Raw genomic sequence first — 9,287 nt, forward strand, 5'->3', positions numbered from 1 at the left:
AGATATTAAAGTGGTGCATATTTCACTCTGTGTATTTAATAGTTCTATATTTTAAAATAGAATAACTGTGTAAGGTACTGAAAGCATTTCAGGACAAACAGTATAATCTAAATCTGATGACAAAAGTAACAAAGCCTCTGAGGACGTTTTCTATTGCAAATACATTTCTGGCAGCAGTGATTCAACTATATTGGATTCATAAAAGAACTAAAGGAAACTTTAAGGAAATAAAGACAAACATTTGTATCACTTCACTTGTAATTCACAACAAAATTGACTCTGAGCTGGGGGTCAGTGGCAGTAGAGTGTGACGAGTGGTATTAGTCATGTTAATAGACTGCAAAACAGTGCACACGGTGGTATTTATTTTCCATACTCACAGAAGCCTCACGACTTACACAAAGGGAAAGTGCCAGGTCAACTGTAGAGAACATTTAACATTATCATGGACAGTACCAAGCCTGTTGCCTATTGGAAGGTGATCTGTGAAATGACTAAATCATCTGTGGATCATCCAAATACCCATGGATGTGCAAAATGGGAGAAATATTATGAGCCAAAACAAGGAATCCATAATATTTGTGTGCTTTTGTAGAAGGAAACACATGTGGCAACAGCAAGCAAAATGGGAGTGTTTGAAAAGATTAGGTAATCCTTGGGTTTAAAGTACAGATTGGTTTTATACCTTTTGTAAACACAGCATCATTCTTTGTTTAAAAAATTATATTTTTATACAGAATATGCTTGTGTCAGAGTGTTCATAAAATGTCCCAGACCTGTGTTCATCATTTGCATGGCATTGTTTTTTTCCAAAGTCAGGGTTCATATGAGGCTCAAATATCTGTAACAACCTTTGACAGGAGATTTTAAGTGCAAATGGGACTTGACTGACACTCAGAGATTTTGCTAGATTACAAAAAAATACTATTTTCCCTGTTGCTCCCCTGTCCCTGGCAGCTGTTGTTCATCTCTTGCTTTTTTCTTTTATCAGTCTGTTTCATTCAGTGAGGCAGATCTGTGCCTCAGATTCATATTGCAATTAGAAATAGTCACACAGGTTTCCACAAATAAAAGCTTGTATCTCACTAGGACAATGACAACATAGTTCAGATGCTGACCTTAGACTTTGGGGAGCATGAATTCTGGTGTGACAGGCTGTGTGGGGGTGAATGAAGTCACTGCCCCTTACTCCCTTTACTACTTTTCCACCTCAGAGATGCAATGTAATGATAAAGTTGAAAGCAAGACACTCCATGTAACAGTGACATGGTTCAACTGTGTCTAGCTGTACTTCTTTCTTTAATGTAAGCACAAAAGACTGGAAGAGCACTAAATAATGAGAGCGCTAATTGGTGCTTTTGAAAAATCTAGCATTAAGTAAAGCTGAAAGTTTATGAACAGGTTTGATAGAGAAACTGAGACCCATGATGTGTTTCTATGGAAACTGCAGTTTAAGGTTTTATCTAATGAGATTCTAAAAAGAGTACAATCTGCTTCTCTTTTCTGATTTGGGTAGACACGATAAATACAGCAAAATCAGTATTGCAAAGTGATCTTTGGAAAGATAGTTAATGAAGTGCTTCAGGATGAAAACTGCTGTATAAATGTAAGGTGACATTTCTGTCTTAATCATTGCCTTTAATGATAAAATTTTTAGGGCAGATTGCTGGTAAGAAGCTCCAGCTCGGCAGTCAACATATCGGTAATATGTTTCCATTCAGCTGCTGTTGAACTATTTGATTATTTGTACTTAGTCTGACTATGAGAGCATTAACATCTTGTTTGGAGTTGGTCATAGGTTGTGGAAATTTCCCGTATGCATCTCTGATGATTTCCAGTCCTGGCTCATGACATTTCTGCTTTTCCTCATTCTGCCTGGTCACCTCTGCTGGTAAATGTCTCCCCTCACCTCCTGAGCCACGTTACTCCAGTCTGTGATTCCCACACAGCTCTGCCAGTGGCCTCCTGGTAGTCTGCCGAGCGGACCTCTGGTTACGCTGTGCTGAACCATCCTTTGTACAAATACTGTGATACGGACTGTAGCGCAATGATGACTGGCTGAGACTGTACAATTTATTAATCATATCATAAGTGAAACATGCTGGTCAGAGATGAAGCCTATGATTCAGTAAGCCATTGTGCTATTTCTGTCCATGCTTTTATTCGCTTTGATTCCACTTTCTTAATCAACATAGATCAGTTCACAGCCTTAGAACTCATTATGTACAATCTATTCATCCTCACTTTCTACCAGATCTTTCAGTAGTTCACGACAGAGACTGATCTTCACTTAATCAAGTTTTTGTTCAGAAGTCAGTGGCACCTTGTGCTAGCTGTGATTAATTCCTTCCCAATTCCATGGGCCATACAAATAGCTTCATTATGAAAATAGCATATGGTCATGTTTAGAATTGGTTGAGGCTGAGACATTTTCATCTTTGACTGTCTTCTAATATTGACTGTCAGAGCAAATGAAATACCATATGTATTTTTACTTTCACTCTAATGAGGAAAAATACTGTATTAAGGCTATCTGAATAGTAATAAATGCTGTCCCTCTTCTCTCACACAAAAGGAATCATACCCTTCTGCATGGTGATGGTTTCTTACAAAGCAACAGATGGCTCTAGCAGCCAAGAACAAAAGCCCAGGGACTTGACTCTCACTTTTATATGTGCTGCACCTTCTGTATGTATTGTAAAATCTCTGTACAGCTAAGGTGTTTCTAGAGATTGTAGTAATGGTATAAATACTTTTGGAATGCAGTGTAGGTATGCAGAAAATAGCCTGTTTTACTGTATTTCTCTTGTATAGATGTGAGTAAATTATTAAACAACCTCACCCAAAATATAAGAGAAACCTTTTTAAAAGGTGGGGTGCTTTTAAAAAAAGCATAAATTAACTTATACTTTTTTTTAGTCTCAAAAGAAGAAATAAGAACATATTACACACACAAAATTATGTTTGTCTTAAGTTAATACTTGGAATTTTGGAAGAACTCTTCTTGAGATTTGAAGACCATTGTGACAAATCTGGAATGATGTAGGTAGTTCTGGAAGGCCCTTTAAAAGCCTGTGTGTTTGTGATTCGTCATTTGTTTTTCACTGAGATAATTAAAGTCACTATTGTACCCACACTCCAGGAACTACTTAGACTGTTTTACACTAAGTATAGATTCTCTTCTGAATTGGTGCTTTAAATCTAAGAGTAATATGGAAAACAGTAGACATTTGTTTCCACTTTAAGGAATTTTCTTTCTTTCCACCTCCTCAGAAAACTCAGAGTTACCTGCAGTGTCTTTCTTCTTGCTTTGGCTCTTCATCTGTTATTGAACTATTTCACGTTTGCTGCTACTTTCCTTTGGGGGATGCATGAAATACTGTTTCACAAGAATAACATGGAAAATAATGTAGAGAGCACTGTTCCCAACAGCAGCTACCAAGCAACCCTAAAGTACAGGATTATTCATTCTCAGACAACTTCTTGATACTGGAAATGAAGTAATTTTGCTTTGACTAGTCTGTTTTGTTACTTGAAATGGATTGAGTAGAGTACACCAGGTGTTTGGAGCCCTAGCACAAAATAAAAGGAGTAATTAATAGGAGTTTAGATAGTTTTAAAGATAGTGACAGTGTTTTAATGGGAGAAAAATTTACTGTCTCCATTATACAAAATCAAACAGAAATAGGCTGGTGCCAGCAGTTAAACAATGTAAAATAATGACATCGCTTTAGCTCTATGAGACTGTTTAAGCTAACTGGCTGAAATTATCCCAATGACATATTCACAGTTCAAAAGAAAAAAATGAACCCACAAGTATTGCACATTTCTGGCCTTCATAATTCCACTCTCATTTCACTGCTGTACGCATTCTCCCCAGAATTTGGGATACCAGTGCAGGATTCTAGAAACCTAAATTGCTGGCAGAGGGCTTGAAAAGGATTAATTATCACCGTGCAAAGTTAGAAGAGATTTTTTTTTTTCCTTCCCTGATTTATAGTCTGATTGCAGAGATAGAAAACTTAATCAGTACAGCATCCTATACATTTGTGAAGATACTGAGAACATCAAGTAATTCTTGGGAAAGAAGAAAGCAAAGAGCTAAACTAGGAAGTATACATATGCATTGAAATCTGACCTAGTGAGACCACTGACAGTCCCAAAGATTTTTGTATTCTTCTACCCTCATTTTCTTTCTGTGTCCCGTGTCTTATAAGGAACTGTACAAGCTCATAAACATTCATCTTTTCCAGATTTTGTCTGCTAAATCTTTCTCTTCAATTAGCATCCTTGACATGTTCAGACAGAGGGAGAAAGCTATCATGTGAGGCAGTTGCTTTTCAAAAGTAATTTGCTCAATTACTTCTGCCAAATCAGTTAAAAAATTGAAAGACCAGAAGTGGAGATCATGAGTTATATCATGGGAACTGGAGGAAGCATGAAGGCAGATGTAAAGGAGCAGCAAACAGTAGAACGGCTGATTGAGGTGTAGTGAGATGTTTCATTAATGTGCAAAAAGAAACAAACCTCCTTAATCCATCTTTACCTGGACTATGTGAGGATACATCCTGTATCACAGGATGCAGATCTGTCGAGTGCAGTATGCCTGACATTTGTCAGAAATAGACCCTTTTTTTAAATTAATTTGAAACTAGTCAATAAAAGCTAGTTTCTTTGTTGCAGTTCTGTGTGCTTTTCAGCTGTGCTGTGAAAGAGGAGCCAGTGACAGATTGCTTGGGGAGGGGGGGGATTCCTAAAAGTCATTAAAATGCTGTGGCTCATTCCAGCATTTAAATAGTCATTGCAGCAAATTTAAATTACTTTAAGCAAGAGGAAATTCTTCTCTGGATAATTATCTTTGACCTCGTAACTTGGTAGGATAGAAGAGGGATGCTTCTAGGCAAAATATGAGATACAAAATGAAAAGCTTCCCTCAAACTACTATGGAGTTGCGAGTTTTGCAAATTCTGAATTAAGGCCAGAGTTATCTGAAACCACCTTTCAATCACTGCTGGTGAGATTATCCACTTATTTAGGCAGTGGAAAGGGAGACAGTCCAAAGGTGGCTGAAGGTATCACCTGTTTTATACATACCTGTTCATTTTACAGCTTAGTCTGAAAATGGGAAAGGGGGAGAATGTGCCTGCCTGTCGTAGTGGAAGCAATTTCTTCCCACCCAGGCTTAGCCAGCAAGGCACAGACATGGCAGTACGGGACAAAGTCCTATCCAGTCAGGGAGTAGTGCTTTTTGCTTTGTTCATTATGGAACATGTTCTGGGATTTCTGCTGATGAGTGAAATCTCCTACATCCCCAGAGAGGTCAGCTTTATTATGCCCATTTTACAGGTGGTTAAAGAAGGAATTTGTATTGATTTCAGACACATACTACAAATTACTAACAAGGTTGTATTAAGCATAGGGTCACCGAATTTAATGATTACCCATGCTTTACACCTAGCGGCTCAGACTCTCTGCCTTGTGATGGAGGGTATAGTTCCTTAGCATCTAAATTTTAGGAATTGTATCCACGCTATCAGTATGGTTAACTACAAGTCCTGACTGAGCTGAAATTCCGACAGTAATTCCAAATATATTATGTGCAGTATTATATAGTAGAATAGGAGAGTTACAGCAAAATGTTTACCCCATAAGGCCAGCAATAACATTATTTAGAAAGAAAATAGAAATAATTAAACCACTATGGCCTCTGACTATCTAACTTGGTTGACAAGTTCTAGTTTGTTAGAAGGTTAGATACATTTGATAACTATGTTTAAATTACTAGATATGATGATAAACTTTTTAAGAGGATATTGATATATTTAGTAAATCTCTCTAATAAAGCACTGCTTCTAGAAACTTTTACTCAAGCTTTCTTTAGAGCTGTCAAGACAGCTCTTTAGTCAATGACTTTTATTGCTTGCCTCTATGCAATGTTTGTTGAGCAGCTGATTATCTGATAATAGAACAGTTTCTGGTACACTATGTGAAAGAAATATTTTACTTTTATTTCTACTGCTTCAGCAGGACAATTTCATATCAAGTACATCTGTTCTTGTTAGTCATAGCTAAAGTAACATGAGGGAGCCCCAAGAAGCTATATAGATTTTGTTTAGAAGTTTTGTGACAGATATATTGCTTTATGACTCCCCACTGGTCTGATTTTTGCCATATTTTGAAACTTGTTCAGCAGGAAGCTTTTTTTTAGGATTATTGCTGTTAATTATTTTATTTAAAGTAACGAGATGCTTTTTCATTTACAACATAAGAGAAGTTTGGTATATGCATAAAACAGAATAATCTGACTTCAGCGCTATTTTGGTATCTCATTTATTTTTACTTTTTAGTTGAACTAGATGAAATAAGAGCAATTACTTTGTGTGTAATATGCAGTGCGGATGTCACTGAAAAGTGGCTGGTTTTCTCTGTATGGTCTCTTTCCTTGCATTTAAGTCACATCAGTTTCCATATACTGGGCAGGTCCTGATTTTAGGAAGAAATCTCTAAGGAACACCACAGGCCAGAAGGGAATGGTGCTGTGATTTCAATAACTGCAAGCGTTTACTGGTAGTCAATATAGAGCCGCAGTTAGAAAAATCACAGTGGAAGCATAAAACAATCCCTGACATCTTAATGCGCCATTCAGGATCCTGTGACATCTCCTTCTAAACCGTTGGCCTTTGTCTTGTCTGAATTCTAGTAATGAATAGTTTCACTGTGCCTCACTGAATGATCTTGCTGTGACAAAGGATTGATCTGCTTGTGCTCTTGGTAGGAGTATGACTGTCAGTCACATGCCTGTGACCATACCACAGAACCTTGAGTTAAGACTGGGATCTTTAAATGAATATGGCTAATAGGGGCAATAGAGACCTCTTAATCCATTTTGATTTGTGCCTCATGTGCCTTGGATATAGTGATTTTACTACAGGCATTGTTACTACTTGCTAAGTAGTTGCTGCAGTGTGCCCCAGTGGTGGATGAAATTATTTCACTACAGCTCATATGTTGCATTAAATCTGCAAAGTACTGTTGAGTTCTCTGGATGACAGTGTGTTATTACATCATGTTGTGTTTTTACTTGAATATGTATATACCTACTGGAATGGTGGTTTAATTAGCAGTATGGCATATGACTAGCTCACTGCTGCGCTCCCAGGCTGGATCTGTGCTGTACACAGAAAACTGCATACTCCTACCAAAACTCTATTAAAGTTGCTAATTGTTTGGCCCTTACTGATATTCCACCTATTTCTGTTCTGTTTTGATGCCTTGTATTTAGGGAGTGGACATTGATATGAATGTCTCTTCTTATACAGCAGCTGAAGATGCATTTCCTTCTAAGCCTGCAATCTATTTCCTAAATGACTATTTTTGTTCAATTTGCAAAAGACTGAAGGTCATGTTCCTTATTAAGTTGTTAGTAAAGCTCCCTCTGACTTTGGTTAAAATGGAATCAACATGGACAATGGGAGAAATACCACTGCTTGCCTCTCCTTTCATCTAAAGGACTCTGTCTTAATGGGTTGCAAGCTTTCTCAGCTGAAGTCATCTTGCATTTGGAAGGGATTTATGTTTCTGTTTCTTGCTGTATGGATTTCTACTTTGACTTTTTCATGTAGGTTTAAAATACACTGGAAGTGGCCGAACAGTCTGTCCACAGAGATGCCGGTTACACTGAAGTAATTAAAGTTGTGCCAGTGTTTCCACTATAAAATGGATTTCTCCAAGTTTTATTACTCGGCTTCAGTAGTTTGTTCTTGTAAACAAGATGTACACTCAGACACAAATTGTTTTGAAATGTGTTTCAAATGTCTATTTGCAAATTTTTGAGCTATAACACAACTGGAGAGAGACCTGAGCAGTCAGCTGACTTTTGGCTTTCATAAATCACTGAGAAATGTATTATTTTTCTTAGTGAAATGGTGCAAATTGTACCTAATGAGCCTCACTGCTAGTGGGGATGTTAGGCTTAATATTTGTTTCTACTGCGATTGCAGAGAAACGTAAAAATGAGGAACATTTTGCATGGACTTTCAGCCTTTGTACCTCTTAAAGTGATAAGCATACTAGGACGTACTTTGAAGTACCTTATGAGTTTCTTTCCCCCTAACCTGCTCAAAATCAGTGTTCAATACACGTTTTCCAGTTCAGATTTTGCAGCTGGTATTTTTTGCTTTGCTGGTGGTGTATCATGTATGTGCAATCAAATTTTCAACAACTTCCTTTGAGCAGCCTGCAGAAGGTCTAACAATCCTCACCCAGGATTACATGTGCCAAATTCCTAGTCAGTAAAGTGCTTGCAAGCAACATGTTCATGCTGCTATGAGAAGCTCTCTTGGCTCTGGGCACTTTGGCAGTGAGCTATTTTGCCCAGTTCTCTTTGGCCAGTAGTGAGAGCAGTTGCTGTTTAGCATTGGCTACACACATCTGTGCTCAAAATTGTACTGGTAGTCTCCCTGTATTGTTTTTCAAGTACTCTTGCCTATGACAAGAAATTACGGTGTACTTCTTTGCTGAAGAGTCCCCCAACAGTCTGGTGCCTGCCTCTGCACATTCATGCATTCAACTTTTATTGTTATGCATAGGTTAAAAATTATATCTAGGCTTAGGGCCTGTGGGGCATGGGACCAGCTGATCAGAAGTTAGACAAATATGATATCATTTTCAATCATGTCCATGTACCATTTACACATGGAGATTTCAGCTTTTCAGTAGTCATTTACACAAATTGTAAAATATAAGCTCTGTGTCTGTTTGCGTCTGCCATTCAGCAGTTCCAGTCTTCAGGTTTTCATTACTCACACATTGTAAGAGAAGGTTTTCACCTACAGCACTGGTAATCTGCTGTTCCCCAGGGCTGTATGACACGCTTTCACGTGAATTTCCCACATTCTATTCAACAACACTAGCTCCTCAGAAAGTGACATTGGTTTTGGTTGTAGCAACAGTAAGTGGATTCCTCCTCTGATGAATGTTTAGTGATCTGTAGATCAAGAAGGAAATTGAGGTAAAAGGCAAGTGCAAAACAAATTAACAGGAGAAGGAATCAAAGCATGGAGAAGAACTCTAACCTAAACTTTCAGTGGATGGTAGAAAAGAGGGAGAAATTTCAGTCTACTGTATACACACATACATAGCTTTGGTGTGATATGCTATAGTTTGCTAATTTGAAGGTTTGTAATCTCTTTTTTGTACTTGTGCTATTTCTACTGTACCCAGTGATTTGAAAAGAAGAAAGTCAGGAATGGCTATCAGTTAGAGCTTGTCAAAATGGAAGAATAACT

Source organism: Haliaeetus albicilla, chromosome 26 (assembly GCF_947461875.1).
Source record: "Haliaeetus albicilla chromosome 26, bHalAlb1.1, whole genome shotgun sequence".
NCBI lineage: Eukaryota > Metazoa > Chordata > Aves > Accipitriformes > Accipitridae > Haliaeetus > Haliaeetus albicilla.